Below are 17,368 nucleotides of genomic sequence, written 5' to 3'. Positions count from 1 at the left end.
GGCCACCACGCTAACAGAAACCTCGAAGAGTGAATATCTTTAGTTAGGAATTTTAATCAGTTCAGGAGGAAGCTAAATCCATTCCTCCCCCAACCCTTGTGTGTTCCCAAGAAAAGAGAGGCGTGGGTAGGTCTCAACCTCCAGAGCTGTGAGGCCAGCAAACAGCCAGAAATAGCGGGGAAGGGGCCTTTTCTGCTTCAGGTTTCTTTCCCCCATCACTGAGCAACTTCTGCCCCCTCCACTGGTACCGGGGAGCCACTCCTGGCATTGCTGCACGTGAAAATCACTGCAGAAATCCTCGTTTATTGTTATTAAGCCAGTTCTGCCCTGAAGCACTGCTCTGGAGCACTCGGATTTGGGGCAGTACGGATCTCCTGTCCCCTGTACAGGTGGAGAAATGCTGGCCTTGCATGTGCCCAAATATTAGCCTGATGGAAAGGGCTTACAGTGCCTACAGGGGTCTGAATCAGTGGGGTCAATGGAAGAAATTCCCTTTTAAACCCTCACAGGACCCTTTTAAGCCCTTTGCTGGGATGGGGGCTTTGCCCATCCCATTGGGTTCTGGCCCAAGGATGTCATTTCTGTTCAGCACTTCATTACAGCCCCAAAGCTGCTGTTTGCCACGCACTGAGCTGCTCTTCAAAAGTTGTCACTGAGGTTAATAATTGTACCTCTGGAGTTCTAAGGTTAGGTGTGTGATTTTTTGTCAATATAATGGAGTCTGCTGAAATTCCAGGATTTAGCTCTGTGTCGGGATCAGCAGAGGCTATTCCCGGCTGCCTAATGAATAAAACCTGTCAATGGAGATCAATGTCTTTTTCAGCTTATGAAAGACAACTGTTTCACCTTCATATGCTCTGTACAGGTGTTGCTCCCTGCTCCACACGGTGAGTTTAGTTTTTTTTCAGTTTCCTGATTTATTATTATTTTTAGTGGCACAGCAAAACAGAACAAAACCTTGGTTATTTACCTATCAGCTAGAGCACATCCCACCCTGAACTAGAGGACACCGTGTTAAACCAATGGGTATAAGCATACATAATCATTCCTGTCTGCTTGCTTTGCTTCTGTAGCTACAGCAAATTTCACGAAGAGGAGGTGTTTTTGCAGAATACGGTTAGTTTCACCTCCTATAAAACTACTGGCTTCTTCAGTGGCCCTGCCAGGGATTTTTCCCAGCTTAGGTTGATTCAAGCCCATGGGCCACAAACTAATTTGTGCTCCTCATCCTTGGAACATTACTGTTTTTTTTGCGATTGTGAAATCTCTGAACAGCTCCCTGGGGCTGTGATGACCTCCCAGGCTGGGAAGCTATGGGGAAACTGGTGGACTGCAGCTAATTGCTAGGGCTAATGAGCGAGTATTAGGGGAACCTTGGCTATTTCTGTTCATGAGTGTGTATCATGATCAGGCTCCAGAGATGGGGCTTCAGGTATTTGTGGTCTTCTGGAAAAAGGGGGATGTTAGAGCAGAGTTTGCACGGCTGCGTTGTTAACATGGAAGCGCACTGCTGTCCTCCTCGTGCCTCTGAGCTGTGCAGTAGCCTGGAACGGGAGGAAAATTATTCTATAGCTGCCAAGAGGGTGGAAGAGAAAAGCAAGGGTCATGTACACTAATGTCATGATCTGGCTCATTGAACACTTCTATTCATGTCTCCTGTAAGGCACCGAGAACACGAACTAACTGCATGCACCGCCACAAGAGGTTTCGGTGCGCATCCGAAACGGTGACCTTCTGGGTCCAGGGGCCTGGCTATGAAGAATTGTTTGTTGGTCCAGCTGTATTTGTATTTTCGGTGCTGCAGAGATGCAGGATGCTGCGAATATAAATCTTCACTAAAAAGAAGTATGAAAAACAAGAGCAGCAGCACAGCAGACCTAGGAAAACTGAGGGTCAGCCTTAACACCAGGCTGTGTGCGCACAGGTTTCTCTTATTTGGTAGCACCAGTTGGAACATGATGTTTCTGTTCTGTAGGATACCAACACCTCAAAATTCACCGAACAATCAGAAATCACAAATATTATTGAGAAATGTTTGCATGCAACAAAAAATAATGTTTTTTTTTTTACCCGGGATTCCAGGTTATTGCTCTGAGGGATGCACTTTAAATGATAGTCTGCTTGGAACCGGCAGTAAAAGAAAAACTTGTTTCATAATTTTAGATTGTTTTTTCTAATTGTTTTTGTCAGTGGTATTTTAATTGGATCAGCATTTGATGTTTAGTTTTAATGTGTTTTATATTTAAAGTCTCCTTTGTAACTGATACCTGACCCTGCTAAGGTGGAAGAGAGGAACCGTGCCCTTGGGTTATGTTTGTTTAGGTTCCGTGGCTAATCAGTAGGGGTAGAAGCAAGGTCCTGGCATCTTTTACTATTATTATTTAACTTTATTTCTTTTTTTCCTACTCTGCCTTTGTTTTCAAAGATTGGCACAGGAGAGGGACTGTGCTTCAACTCACATCTAGAAACAAGTAGCCTCTACCAAAAAGTTGCACGGGAAGCAGTTAATCCATTTTTTTTCTACCTAGCTCAAGTCATTAAAACAAAATACAGCTTCCCCCCATCCCTTCCCTCCCAGCAATAATACTTAAATAATGCCTTGAATTCATTGCTGCTACTTTTTATTTAATGCACAAAATTATACTCCATAAGTACCAGGAACATCTTATCACTTGGAGGACAGAAGGCATGCTTGCTGAAAGATTTCATTCTGTGCCTGGCTTCAAGCCTTTGCAATAAAACGAAACAGGACCTGGATGTGGAGTGAACCTTAATTCAAGCAGACAGAGCTTGCTCTCAGGGAGGACATGCTTTCCTGGTCGGTGTGTGTGTTGCCATAGCCTTTAATGCTTTTGCTGTGGTGGTGGACGTGCAGTGCCGAGTGGAATGGGCATGAAGATCCCTCCTGGTGGGTATGTCTGGTGAGGACTCGCTGCAGCTCACAGTCCTTGTCCTGTCTTGTTCCATGGAAGATGCCTTTGAGGACGGGACTTCTGAATGGTTCTTATCCATTTCTGTAATACAGACATTGGGGAATTGCACTTAGAGGATGGACAGATTACCAATGTTGCAGTGGCAGAGGCAGATTTTGGTCAGAGTTAACGCCTGCATAGCCCCGTTAGTGCTCTGTGAGGGTGGGACTGCCTGCTGCATCCCTGTCTTGCTGGGTACGAGCTGGATGCCCAGAACAACTGAGCTGTATTTTTCAATTCCAGGCTGAGGTTGCAGGCTGCTTAGGTTGCAGATTTTTCATAAGGTCTTGAAATTCCTGGAAGACAGTAAATATGTGATAGTGCACAGCAGGATCTTCAGAGCAATGCCTTACGCTGCCGGTACCTTTTGAAGATGGTGTTCTGCAGCTTCCTTTTTTTCACCGTAAAGAACTGTAAACTTCCTCAGCTGCATGAAATCTGATGCATAAAACTGTGCTTTTATGAATTTTTAAGGTTACTGGTCAGAGATGTAAGTGGTATTTATTCCTCTGAAGAGCAGCCTTGTGTGGTGGAGCCAGGAGATACTGCGACCATCGGTGCTGTCGGCGTGGCCACGCTGCCGCTGTACAGAGCTGCTGAGCAATACCCAGAAATGCACCCACATCTTGGCACGTGGGCATTGATCCTGCACCATTCTTCATGTGTCCACAGGCAGTTCGATTAGATGTGCCCAGTCTGTCCATGTGTGTAGTACCAGCACTCAAGCCACTGGCAGAAATGGGCCCTGTCTGCTGGGACAGCTGGTGCTGCAGGGAGAGGCGATGGCTGTCACAGCCCGTGGCTGCTGAGACATCATCTGGGGGCTCTGTCACACTCCCGAGGGACATTCATACCCATCCTAAAATCCTGCTGTTGCCAAATGCTGCTAAGCATCTCTTTTGCTTTTTGATGTCCTCAGCTCGAGGGTCAAATGAGGGGTAGAGAAGTAGAGGAAGCCCAATTACATTTTGGCAGTAGGTTCAGTGGTTACCAACATAATCAGCCTGTACTCAGTGATCTTTGGCTGGAAATTACTGAGTAAATGTCAGCTGGTATCATCCTCTGCAGATCTTTGCAAATGCATAAGTGTTGCTGTTTAATATGTTGCTTATTCTGAACTCTATTATAAGTTTCTATTTTTAAGGCTATTGAAATCAAACTAGATTAGCTAAAATTTAGACTACTGAGACAACTAAAAGAACATTTTATTATCAGTTATTACTGTAGCACTGAGCTTTTAAGATTCAATTATTGTTTTACTCTGCTGCTGACAGCTCCTACACCCTTCACCCATTCTGATTTAACTTCTCACTGGTCCCTTTGGCTTCCCTTGTCTGCTGGGTATTGTTTCTTAATACCAGAGGGAAGAGTTTTCTTTCAGCAGTTGGACAGCAGGTGGAAGGAAATCCTTGGGAGTTAAAACCACAGAAATGTAAGTGAATTATTAGCACTTTGAGCAAATACTGGGAAGGGAAGACATTGGCACATTAACTATTAACATTTGTTAATTAATGCAAGCAAAGAATACAGGTTGAAAGGTGCTTCTGTATAAATTCTTAACTTGATTTACTATATTTCCAGATTTTTCTCTCTCTTGGTCAAATCTCATGTACCAGCTATGAAACCAGAACTCCTGGTAGAGGCATGACAACGTCTGCAGTAAGCGAGGGATTGTACCTCGAGGTTAGTAGGCGGTAAATAGCTGTTACCTAGCCCACACGTAGCCCCTCTGGGGCTCCCTGACATTCCCTGGAGCTCAGTACCACACAGGATAAATTGGTGGCTGTATTCAAAGCAACTGAAAGAGAGGAAATTCATGACACAGTTTGTTCGTTCCATGTTCTGCCCGGTTGGTTTGGTAATAGCCAGTGGTGGGTCGTGTCACAGAGTTTTAAACCAACCATCCTAGGAACTGTTCTTTTTACATAAATGAGAAAAAGAGGGATCAAGGTGCAGGGGGTATTCAAATCTGCTTCACCTTGTGCCTTGACTGTGCCAGGATTCGCACTGCGATACAGCAAGAACACGAAAAGGGAGTGCTGCTGCTGATAACCATCACAGAGAGTCCTCAGGAGCTCTCGGTAGCCAATTCATCATAACGGGGGAATTTCGCCCTGGTGCTGAGTGTCACTCCAAGCTCTATTCATCACTGATGTCTCCAAACGCTGTATCTGGAGGAGGTGAGTGGTGTGTAGGCATTTTGCTGCCTTGCAGCTCAGGAGGAATTTTGACCTCCGTGCTCAGAGTTACTCTAAGTAAGCAGAGCAGACAGTGAATGTATCCAGCTCTGAGAAAGCAGCTCCCCTTCTCATGATAAGAGCTTCAGAGGTGACTGTTTGAAATGATGAATGATGCATATTGCACGCAACCGAAGATTAATTAAGAAGAGCGAGTTAACATTCTGCACAACTTCATAATAACAGCAGTCTCCTTGAAATCTGTACAACATCTGCGGGCTCAAGTTCAGCCAGATGCAAGACATCAATAAACACTCTGCTTTGCAAAAAGTAATTTCTTAACAAACATTGCACTGAAGACGATGATATTTGTGTCTGCTCGCTGTCTGTTGGGTAGCCTAGCAAGGCGATATTGAAATGATTGCTGCGTTTTCTGCATGTGTTGCATTAATTAATGCTCCATCCACCTCCTGCCAAAATCACTGCTCTGCTGTCGCAGTGTCTGGAGGACCCCTTACTTTGGGCCATCTCCTCCTCTGTGTTTTCAGTCCACGAAGGACTCCAGAAAGGCTTCGTCACAAAGAGTGCTTTCTTGCCAATTCTGCAAGAGTTATTTCCATCAGTATCAAACTAATTAAAACCTTGATGATCAATATTCTTGCCTTTGTATTAGTTTCTCTTATCTATTTTAACACGTGTTCTTGCTCTCTCCCTTCCTTTTGCCCAAGAGGTCTTAATTAAAGATTAACAAATCATCTGGAATTGAACAAAAACAACTGAACCAAAGTTAAAAATATGAACTTATAGAAAGCCTACTGCAAACTTGGATTTCTTTTTTCCTTGTTTGTTTTTTTGATGCTTACAAATCTGATTTTCTTCATTTTCTTTATCTGATCTTCGTGGTGCGTGGTACAGCTGGAAGCAGAAGCTCCCCAGTGCTGGAAGAGACCGCTCCTGTGCATTTCTCCTGCTGCAAACAGTGGCACAGAAAGTGCTGTGGCTACCGGTATTCATACCAGGAAAATGCTTCACTGTTTGTTTATCAGTGAAATGGGCCTTTGAATGTGGGAACTGATTTGTTATCATCTAACAAGGTTGTCGAAAATGCAACAAATGCAGGTGTATCCGTAGCACCTGTCAGTACCATGCAGTTCGGGGAGAAAGAAACAGAAACTCCAAGTTGAATGTGGAAAGAAAGAAAAGATGATGAGAAGATTGTGAAAGGAGAGCCGTGGGTGATTTTTTGATTTAAAGAATTTTTTTTAATAATCAGATTGCAGATTAAGAGGGAAGTGTGTCATGCCAAGAGACTACTGAATTAATGTTGGTGTTAATTACTCTGTTTGAAACGTGCTTGTTTTTCCTGAGGTTTCTTAGCCTCACTCAGCAATGCTTGATTTAGTTAGCTAAAAAACCCACCTTTCTGTCTGTTGGACAACCTCAAGTTAAAGGCCAATGCTTCAAAACTACCCACTAATAAAAGCTAAGTGGGGTTTGAACCAAAATCTGTATTTTTCCCATAGTTTGGGTGGTGCCTTGTGCTGCACAGACATGAAGGTTTGAGCTGTGATGGAGAAGAAGAACCTTGAAGAAGAAGAAGAGCAGGAAGAAGAGCCTTCCTCAGCTGGGGGCTGGCTCCAAGCCCACTCTTCTCTCCGAAACTGGAAAGTCCTTGGAAGTTTCCCAAACCTTGACCTGGATCTTGAGTTTGGGAAGGTCTCTGCCCTGCAGGTGGCCCACGACCCTTACAACAGGGTGCAGCCAGCTAAGAGCTGATCCAGCAAAGAGCTAATCCACGTGAGTGCTTTTGTTTTGCTTACACCCTTATCTGAAGAACCAGTGCATGAGGCAGTTGGAAACATTTCTCTCTTCAGGTATGCGGATACGGTGCCAAAAGTGAAACTTCTTCACCTGCTCCTTTTTTAACCTGTTTTTTTTTTTTTTTCCTTTTTTTTTTTTAATGTCTTTGGCTGAAGGCAGTAAGTGGATAAATGTGTTGACAAGCAGTAGCTCAGCAAAGAACAAAAGTGGGAAAGAACAGCTTGAAAGAGGTAATCTTCTCCTACCTGAGAAGCAAATGCACATGGGAGTGAGAGAGGAGCAAAGTAATAAAGGTATTTTTGCCTTTAATGCATCCAGCACCAGGTATGCCAGCAGAAATTAAATGAGAGAGGCTGTTTCTTACCCAGGCAGAGCAAATGGCTGTCAGTATGGGCTCCGTGCACGCCCTGCTGCTGGGCTCAGCCGTGGGCTTGCTGCTTTCTGAGCATCAAGCCATTCAAAGTCACCAGTAACAAGAGATGCAAGCCTTGGGTTGCTGTTTTGTTTCTATTTTTTTAATAGATAGCTGTTAAAATTGTACAGTAAAACTTGTAGCAGTAAGTCCCTTTTAAGTTTTCCAGTGACTTAAGAGGCCTTGCAGAAGGTCGGTGTTTCCTTGAAACCTGAAGAGAAGGAGCTGCATTGTGTCTGTGCTGCGTGGCATGTACCTTAATGAGTCAGTCTCAAGCAAACCCCAAACCTCTGGGAGAAATACTGACTGGAACAGCGACATTAAAATAAAAATTTGTGTTAGGTGTCACTAGAGCCAGGGATGCCTCAGGTGGTTGGTTCCCAACAGGCTCCATCAGCCACGGTCCCTCCATGCCTGCTAAAAAGCTCTTCAGCATTCTGGGCTGGAAGGTGAGGAAACAGGCTCATACACTACTTTTTCCTTCTCCGTTCCTTTTGGTTTCTAAAGAGATTAAATTTACTAGGAGAGATTAAAAATGAGATTAAAGAAATTAATTTTCCTGGGAAGAAGTCTCTTCCTCGAGCAAAATATGAACATAAATAACAATGCAAAGAGACTGGAAATGAATACAGAAAATATAAGATGCATCTGCAGACAAAGTTAGAAAAGATATTTAAAAAAACAAAACAAAACACCACCACAACCTAATAGGATCTACTGTTGATTTAGAATTAGGCCATCCTTTCTCCAAATCCCACCTGGCAAAGTTTGCATTTACAAATCCAGAAAGGGAATGCTCTAATGAGCAATGGCTCATCCACCTACCTTTGGTTTCCACCTGCAGCTTGCTTTCCGTAGCATGAGCCAAGCATATAGGTGCCATGGGTCCCCTCCTGTTTGCGTTGAGCTGTTGTGAAAAATGAGCAGATGAAGATTTTGTCATTCACCAGAAGAGTTCTGGGGAAGTTTTACCTCGAGGGCACACGGGGTGAAGGCAGTCGCCCAGCCTGTCCCACTGAGATTGTCCCTCCCAAGTCCTGTTTTGGAAAAAGCTCCTTAAGCCTTCTAACCAGGACGTGTAGGACTTGCACATCCTCGGGTCTTGGCCCAAGGGGAACGTTGCATCAGGAGCATTCAAATCCCCCTGTCTTCTTGCCTGGGCCTTTAGCTTTTATTTTGCTTAAAGGCATCATTAAGAAGCCCCCCCAAAAAACAACCAACCAACCAAAAATCAAAGAGTCTAACTTGATACAGAATCAACAAAAACTCCCAGAAACATTTTTAAGACTTCTCCCCGTTGCCTGCAGGAGAAGCATCAGCAGTTTGCCCGTGCTGAAGACCTGAACAGAGCAGTGGGACTGAAGAGGTAGAAGAGTTTTCCCTTCCACACTGTTGCAATGCTGATATTGGTGGTGAGAATTAGTTATTTAAGGAGATTGAAATGAACAGATATATATATATATATATATATGTAACTGATTCTCTCACTCTCTTTTCTCAGACATTTAGCAGGATGGCAGACTTAAGCCCTTAGTAATTTTCAGTGGCTTAAACGTTTTCCCCACTATAGAGCAAAGGAAGCTCTTGGCTGTGTGTAAGGTCTGACAGCAGCTCTCGAACCCATGCACATTGATAGCTGATCCGTCCTAAAGGTGGCTTCTCTGGTAGGAAGCGATACACATCTTACGCTGATAGGGAGAAGTTAAACCAGAAATTTTTGTAGAAAGGCTATAACAAAAAAATCTTAAATGAAATCAGGAAATAATAAGAAGTATTTATAAGCTTAAACAGGATTCTGTGAACTGGCGATAAGTATTGCACTGTTCCTGCTAGATTGAGGGCTGGTTTTGTGCTGGCTTTGAAAGAGATAGTATTCATCTTTGTTTGTGCTACAGCCTCCGTAGCACGGGCTTAAAAGGTAAGATTACACATAAGCTGTACACAGCCTACAGTTGCAATGACAGCGCGATTTTATCACTGACAAATGCAATATGCAGGCTTCTGTTCGGTAACCCTCCGAAAATCGAGATACGTTGTAAACGCAGGTGTAAAGATTTTTTATTCTTATTTTTAAGAAGCAGCAAAGAACCTGGGAAAAGCTGCGTCGTTTCCAGAACTTATCATTAGCTGGTGGCACAGCTGCAGGCAGGGTTTGTGTTCCTGGGAACGTGCGGCTTTGGGGGATGGAGAAACGTGGCTTCTAGTCGGTGAAGGCATGGGAGCTAAAATCTCACTTAGAGGAGCATGTATCCTCAGATTACTGTTGTACCGTGCCTTGGTTATATCAGGACAGGTAATAGTCACTGTCAGGAGTCTGAATGGGGTTATTGAGTTGGTGCAAGCTGCTGTAAATTGAAGCGAGCACGGCTTTTCGGAGTTTGTAGGAAGAAAGGGAATAGCTGGGCTGAATCTTCCACAAATAAATATGTTCCCATCCAGTTCTCTTAAACCAAAAATCTCCTTGCCAGCTTTGAAATATGAAGAGGGACAGCGTGCTCCTGAGACAGCGACGTTAGCAAGTGCCAAGAGAACTACTCCGAGACAAAACACGTAGCTGGTTTTGAAACCTAAAGTTGGAAATGAGGTAATTTGGATTCTATTCCTGACTCTGGCCCAATCATCCAGTTATTAGAAAAGTTATTGGACATCCAGTAAAATTTCCTTTAGTTCAGCTTCATTATATGTGAAATGGAGATAACTGCACAGGTTATTTGAAACTACGTTAAATAATAAATTTAAAGATTATCATAGTTAGTCTTCGAGATTTGTAACCCATGTGGAAATCTTGGAATATGGAGCTGTGTTTTTGCCAGGTAATGTTGATGTTGTAAAGCATAAATGAAGAAATAAATAAAGGGACGTAATCATTTTGTAAGATGCTGCTGATGTTTGTTTCCCATAAATATTTTAAGTAATACAGCTCAGACTTTGGATTTCTGAGAGTAAATATTACCGAGCTCTGCAGTGCTTGATTTGTGTGGGTATTTTTGGGAAACAAACACGATTGTGAATATGCCCTGATAAAAAAGCAGAAGTACTGCATCAAATAGCTCCGGCAAGGCAACCTTCATGTGCACAGTTTTCTGTCTCTATGCACATACATAATGATCAAAAAAAGACATTGTTTTAATGAATTATGACTTGGCAGATGGTGTAATATTTTACATATTGCAGTAAAATATGTTTCTCAACAGCTTTTGCTACCAGAGAAGCGTATTGCTTGCTTGAGTGAGAGGTTTTCCTTACAGAAGGTCAGATGCTGGGTGGGTAACACATGCGGGAGTGCATCTTGAACTATCAGCCTCTATGGTAGTGCCAATGTCAAGAAAATCCTGTGTAAGTTGGAAATGGCAAAATGCTATTGCAGCAGGTGGAAAGAACTTGATCTGAAGGAGCTCACAGGGATCACTCGCTGCCAGTTTTGAGGAGACACTTTCTGATGTTTTAGTTAAACGGAGTTGAAAACTGTGTCTTTGTTAGTGTGATTGCTCCTGGTGAACCTTCCTTTAGAGAAATTGCAACCTTTTCCCACAACCTTTTTGGTTTTTTCATTGCCGCCCCATCCTGGGCCAACGTTGGTGATGAATACATGGAGTCTGCCTTTCTACCTCACCCTTCTGGGTGCTTTTATGTGATGCAGCGTAAGGTCTCTGCAGCTGATTCCTTGCCCTGATTCCTTTGTGCTCCTCACATCTAGGTTTTCCTCTTTTGGGGGAATCTCATTTGCAAAAATATGCTTTTCTCATGAAACATTATTTGTAAGCCTGGTGTGAAACTCTCACTGCATTTATATTTTTGACAGTGTGCACCAATTTGCTCATAATTCCATTATGTTCAGTATAGCACTGAATTGGGAGAATAATTTTGGCATATGCTAAAACCTCGTGGTTTACACACATAAAATGCTATTCTGGTAACAAAGTAGTGAGTATGTTTTCTAATGGGATATATATCATTATAAATGGAACACTGGTTTTACAAAATATTTTAAGAGGAAGGTAAATTAGATCATGAAAAGTGCATAAGGGCTATAAATTATGCAGTAGCCTAAAGAATTATTATAAAGAGATTTGGTTGCGGCCTGAGTCCACGAAACTTTTAACTGTGGCCATTAAAATAAACCGTGTCAAGTGCTCACAGCCACGTATGATATATTGCATCTCGTGGAATGGTCACCTGAAACTTCAAAATTACTTACGGCGTGAAAATAATGGTCACCCCTAATTCTGGTTGCAGATGGTTTTTAATGAATGATATTAAATGGGAATGGTGGTAGTTTAAACTAGAGTTTTTATGGCTCGCTCTCTTGGCATTCAGAACGTTTGTTGCCTAAGAGGTGCCTAGAATTTCTTAGATGGGAAAATCTTTAATGTCTGACTGAGCTTGCAAAAGATGCTCCGGGGTGACTCGCTGAACTGGTGTGGGCTGGAGGAGTGCGTTCGAAACCATTGCTGCCATGGGAGGTCTTCCTTAGGTGCTGCAAAAAACCTTCCGTTTCTCTCCTGTCTAAAACAGGCATCTTTACATCTTTCTCTTTTTAATTTTTCATTTCCCTATTATGTCCTTACAGCATCATGTTGTTGGTCTTCAGGCCTTCTTCAGCCTGATGCAGCCCAGGCTGTCTCGCAGGAAGATTTCCTTCAGAAACCACCCCTGGGCCTCGCTGAAAACGTGTGGGTCAGGTGTCCCGTCACAGCAGTGGTACAGGAACAGTCTGTAAATGAAATTCATCCATTTGCTTCATCACGGTCACTTGGAGAAGTAACAACGCTTTGGATACCTGCTTCTGCTGGAGCAGGAGCTTGCAGTAGGCATGGGGGGGGTCTCAGGACATCGGGTGGCATCATGGGCACATCTCACCAGAAACAGTAGTTGTTATGTGTAACTTGAGCACTAGTTCTCATCTGTAATGTGGTAATGTTGGTGGTAGGGGAGACGTTTAGACCAGATGTTCTTGGAAGTCTTTTCCAACCTTAATGATTCTGTGATTCTGTGTTTTATTATGAGCTTGTTTAATTTTCTTGTGAAAGATGAAGTCACATTACATTAATGATTAACTCTGTCACGGAAAATGCCCATCAGAAAGTCTGGAGGAGAAACTGCATTTATTTAACTTGTGAGCTCTGAAGCCCCTTGCTGCTTCAGAGCAATGTAGTGGTTGGCTCCACGTTAGGGCTCCGGCTGAAATTGGGAGTAACTTCTGCAGAGAGGAAGTGCTGCTAAAGAAAAAGGAGAGAAAAGGATAAAACAAAGTATCTTTGAAAGAGATGAAATTAGATCTTGATTAGCCATTACCCAGGTCATTAATTTCTGGGCTATTTTAGGGAAGGAGGATCGCGTGGAGGAGTTATGCTTCTCCCTACAGTCTGGATCTTGGCTGTTCCCAAATTCTCCTCTCCCTGTTCCTCGGGTCGTGAGCGGCTGTCGCCGTCCCTCTGGCATAGCTCAGGCTCCACAAGTGTCTGTGTGTGAGAAGCTGAACCCTTAACTCCTGATAAGTTGCCATTAGTCACTAAAAATTACCGCTTCTGCGACTACTACGCGGCTTCTTGTCAACGGAAAGCAGTTATAATGCTATTTCTTGATTGTAATCACAGCAGTAGATAACGTTATTTTTTTTAAAGATGCCTGTAATTTCGGTAAAGCTGAATTAGTGCTGCAGAAGAATAAATGAAATGAATCAAACCGAGCAGGCGCTGCGAGCAGAGACCCGGCAGCCAGCTGGGCTCATCAGGGGCTTGTTCCCCCCGGGGCACAGAGGGGCAAGGATTTGGGACTAATTCCCACGTGCCCGTGAGATGTGGTGGGTGCCACTGTACGCACTACAGGGGACTGTAAGTGTTATCTCTGGAAGCAGCTTCCCACCAGTGTACCTGCATTTAACCACAGGACGGGGCCATTTTAGATAAAACAGCCTAAAAGCTCTGTCATCTCAACGATGGAAACACTTCTGTTTATTCTTTTTCTATATTTTTTTTCTCCTAGGTGCATGTACATAGTAAAACACCATTAATTTCAACAAAATTGTTTATACTGCTGCAAAATCTGGCTTTGTAGGTGGCCACTTTCCTTGCCCATCTTCCCTTGACCCTCATCCCCCAGAAACTTATGGGGAGAAGGATAAAAAATTGATGCTCGTGCCCACCTACAGCTGTTCTTGGTGCATTAGTGTCACCGAGAAAGCAGTGCCACACCTTTATAAAAAACATTTCTGCATATTGTACACCCGATGACAGCCCGCACAACCTTTCCTTTGAATGCATTTTATTGTTTGTGCTCCCTGACAGTGCTGCCAGCTCTGGGGATTTTATCGTTACCTTCGTGACAGCTGTTTTTTTTTTAATTTTTTTTTAGTTTCTTCTGACAACATTGCTCTGCGACTTTTGTTGGTTTAGCCTAGTTTGATGCGAGTTGATAATAATTACAGTAGTAGTTAACAGTATTTTGTAGGATGGCTGTAATTTGTCTGTAATTATAGCTGGAACGATAGAAACGCATCCCAGTTTTTAAAGAAAAGTAAAACTCCGGCCTTCACGGTACTGGGGGAAGGAGATTGAAAATGTTATTTTCAAAAGATTAAAAGCTGGAGGGCTAAAATTAAGCCTTCAATTATACTAAAGCTTAATCTTGTGATACTAAATCCCTTTTTTGTGTTTTGGGGATCTGCCCTGCGATCGGTGTGTCTGGGGCTGACAGTATCAATTACACTGCAGCAGCGCATGAAGCCGGCGGCCTTTGGGCATTGACCTTTTCGGCTCTAATGTTAAAGTAATTCATGCAGGTGGAGTTTGAGAAGAGTATATTTGTTTGCTTCCTCGTTTTTCATGACGTGACACTAACATAAATCATCCCTAATTTCTGGCTTTGTGTGCGGCTTCAGCTGGTGGCACCCCCTGGGTTTCCCAGCCCTTCTCTGCCACCCACGTGCTGCTTTGCGGTGACGCCAGGCAGCGTGCTCTACCTCTGCAGTCCAGATTTCTTTCATTCTTCATCAAAAAAATGTTCCTTAAAAGGTGGAAAGACGCAGGTGAGTTGCTTCATCAAGGTTGTAATTAGGCTTTGCAGAATTTGGCTGTTTTGCCTTCACCATTTGTGCCCAGCTGCCTCGGCTCTGGTGTTGCAGCTCTTGGTGGATGTGGTGAGGGGAGAGGTCCTGCAGCAGCTGCGGTGATGATGAGCCCTTGGATTGCAGTTCTGTAAGGTATTTAGAAGCTGGGGAAGCAGCTGGATAACCGTAAGTGGCAATAATGGAAAGCAACAAAAGAGATGAAGGCTTTCAGGGATTCCTCTTTGTGTATTGTGTGAAAATGTCTGGGCAAAATGAGGACAAAGTCTGTTTTTCATTGTGCCTGTCATCCTGAAGCCTTACGGTCTGAAAACAGTTCCTGGAAGTTCTCAAACATTGCCCTTAGGTGTAACTCCTCGCATCACCCAGGAAGTCCTCTTGTTTTGCAGAATGCATGTTTGATATTTATTCCATTTGAGTTGGAAAACATGTTTCTTGTGCGGGTGATTTGTTTTAGCCAATCCACATGACTAGAAAATGAGTTCAAATGCCTCAGAGGAGCCAATTCTTCCTAATGTATATATCAGATGTCACATATTTCTTCTGTACTCTCTGGACATTTACCTTCCAGTCTTACAGCAGGCAATGCCAGAAGTAGAAAAACATTTATAAATGTACCATTAAGCAGAGAAAAAGCCTCCAGCTAGTTTTAGTGGTGATTTAATTAATTATGAAGAGCAGAAACGCTATGTGCATTTATCCATTCTTCTTACATAGCAATTATGTGCATTACATGTCTTTATCCCTGCTTTCTGCATATGGACAGACAAATATCTGTATAATTTAGCATTAATTATGTATGTATAGACTTTAGTACGTTCATAAATATATATCAGCTGATTAGTGCTGTAAATTGAATCCAGATTCTCTCTTCTCCTTTTGCAGGAGATCTGCCCTTTTGCTCGTGTCTCCCTCCCAGCAGCAGTGTCAGTGTTTGAAACCATTCAGCTTCCCACGCCCCGGAACCAAGCTTCATCCCCGTCAGGTTTTTGGCAGCCTTCCCTTTATCGCTGTCTCTGCCTTGCTACGTGCTCCGAGCAGTGCTGATTTTTTGGAAGCCCCATCAGCCCAGGGAGGTGTGATCTGGCCCAGTTTGACCAGGTTATACATTTGTGTATTTTTTTGGTTATTTTTTTTTTTTCTCCAGGTTGTGAATATGCCTTTGTTTAGAAACTTGGGGGGACAGAAATGTGACTGTAGGATTAAATGGTAACTGAGTTAACTCTAGCTCAGTACATGTCCAACCAGAGAGCCCGCCTAGCTCCTGAGTCCCTACCCCAACGCCAAACCTACCCCCACTCCAGAAATTCCTGTGAATATCAGATCTAGCCATGAAATCCCTAATTCTTCTAAAGCAACTAAAGCAACCATGCAGAGACACTGGCCAGCCCCTGACCAGTCCAGGACCAAAGAAATGCAACCCGCTTTTGTTAACCCATCCATTAGGTAATTTCGGGAATTACCCGGTAGTTGCTCTTTCAAGCACTGGTGGCAGAAGAGCAGCTGAGGAGGGCTGGGGATGGGGTGTGTGACATGAGCCACTCCTGACACTTGTCAAATCTAATTTTTCCAACTGGTCATCCCGCACCCGGGGAGTGGGTCACATATCTGGAAGGAAAATGAAGTATCGGGTCTCTGAGCTCTGAGGGAGGGAGCTCAGCCGTAACGTCAAGATTGCTGTGCAGTTGCCTTAAGAAGTCACGTAGGAAAAGGCTCCAGGTAAAATACCAGAGCCCAGCACATCTGGGGGAAAGACAGAGTTGGATTGTGGAAGGTGAAACCTCCCTCCATCCCCGTACAAAGGAGAGGGAGAAGGTTGGGTGCCAAGGGGAGGACAAAAGGGCATCTTCCCACAGGTTTGGCTGCTCTGGACTTAGCAGCACCGAGGCATTAGCAAGATTTTTACAACCCAAGGAGCAAAAATTCATAGTGAGATAGGAGAGCTGAAAAGAAAATAAAGAAAGAGAAGGAAAATCAAGCTACCATGTGAGGAGGCTGCTTTCCTCGTTGTGCTTGTGCACCTTCCAGCTCCGAGGCTGTGGTGGCACACATGGTGCTAACTGGGAGCTCTGGACAGGTCATTGGAAAGGATCTGCTGCTGTCCCTCCCTTTCTAGAACTCTGTCTTACACTTTCTCCTGTTTGTAATCATTCTTAAAGACTACTCTGAAAAGAAAATCTTTGAGGAGAGGCTAATTGAAAGTTCCCGGAGGGAACGCTTTAAGGTGGTAACGACTCAATGGTTGGCCAACACCGCCACGAGGCCCCCCGTCCTGTGTCAGAGCTGCTTAACTAAAAGGCTTCTCCCACCGCGGGCTGTCAGACCGAATTTGTCTTACAGCACGAGGGCGAATCAATGAACTGATTAACAGTTGTTGAGCTGGGTGTTTCTGGGATTAGCCCTGGTATGATCTCCATGGGTTTGTCTGTGTTATAAAACGTAAAGGGGTGTTATCAGACTGGATGAAAATTGGAGTAGCTCCTCTATTTTCAAAGGCTTGATTTGTCCCAGGGGAGGTTTTGGCCCGCCGTGCAGCAGAGGAGACATTGGAGTAGAAGGCTTTCAAATAACATAAATCAATTGCCCTTCCTTCCTGCATCCCTTTCCCTTTTCTGTTTTAATATTATTGATGAAGTGACCAAAACGATGTCTGGGCATATCTGAAAAAATCAATGAAAAAGTAAATCTTAGGGAAAAAAAAATCAATTGTCCTGCGGTGTGAATTTAAATGTGACCCGTTTGTGCTGTGCCGTGTGCGTGCTACACAAAGTACCTGGAGGCCAAGGTGTCGTTTGCTTTATTCCTTGCAATCAGGTGTTTGTAGGAGGTAATTCCTTAAGAGAGGAAGAACTGTTAATGTTGGTTTCATCAGCAAAGGTAAAACTAAATCCCAGATCAGAACCCTTCTGCACTTTTGAGT

General features: G+C 43.6%; 1 long non-coding RNA gene across 1 annotated transcript; it reads left to right on the top strand.

Moving 5' to 3' along the window:
• The first annotated feature begins 966 nt into the window (after positions 1-966).
• LOC139998666 (uncharacterized) lies at positions 967-17,356 on the top strand. Its single transcript, XR_011803373.1, has 5 exons — positions 967-4,404; positions 4,554-4,655; positions 8,690-8,794; positions 9,851-9,966; positions 11,953-17,356. It is a non-coding gene; the product is annotated as an uncharacterized lncRNA (long non-coding RNA).
• The last annotated feature ends 12 nt before the right edge of the window (positions 17,357-17,368 follow it).

Source organism: Anas platyrhynchos, chromosome 14, assembly GCF_047663525.1.
Source record: "Anas platyrhynchos isolate ZD024472 breed Pekin duck chromosome 14, IASCAAS_PekinDuck_T2T, whole genome shotgun sequence".
Taxonomy (NCBI): Eukaryota; Metazoa; Chordata; class Aves; order Anseriformes; family Anatidae; genus Anas; species Anas platyrhynchos.
Note: the sequence above shows the minus strand (reverse complement) of the source record. Positions and strands in the feature narration are given on the sequence as shown.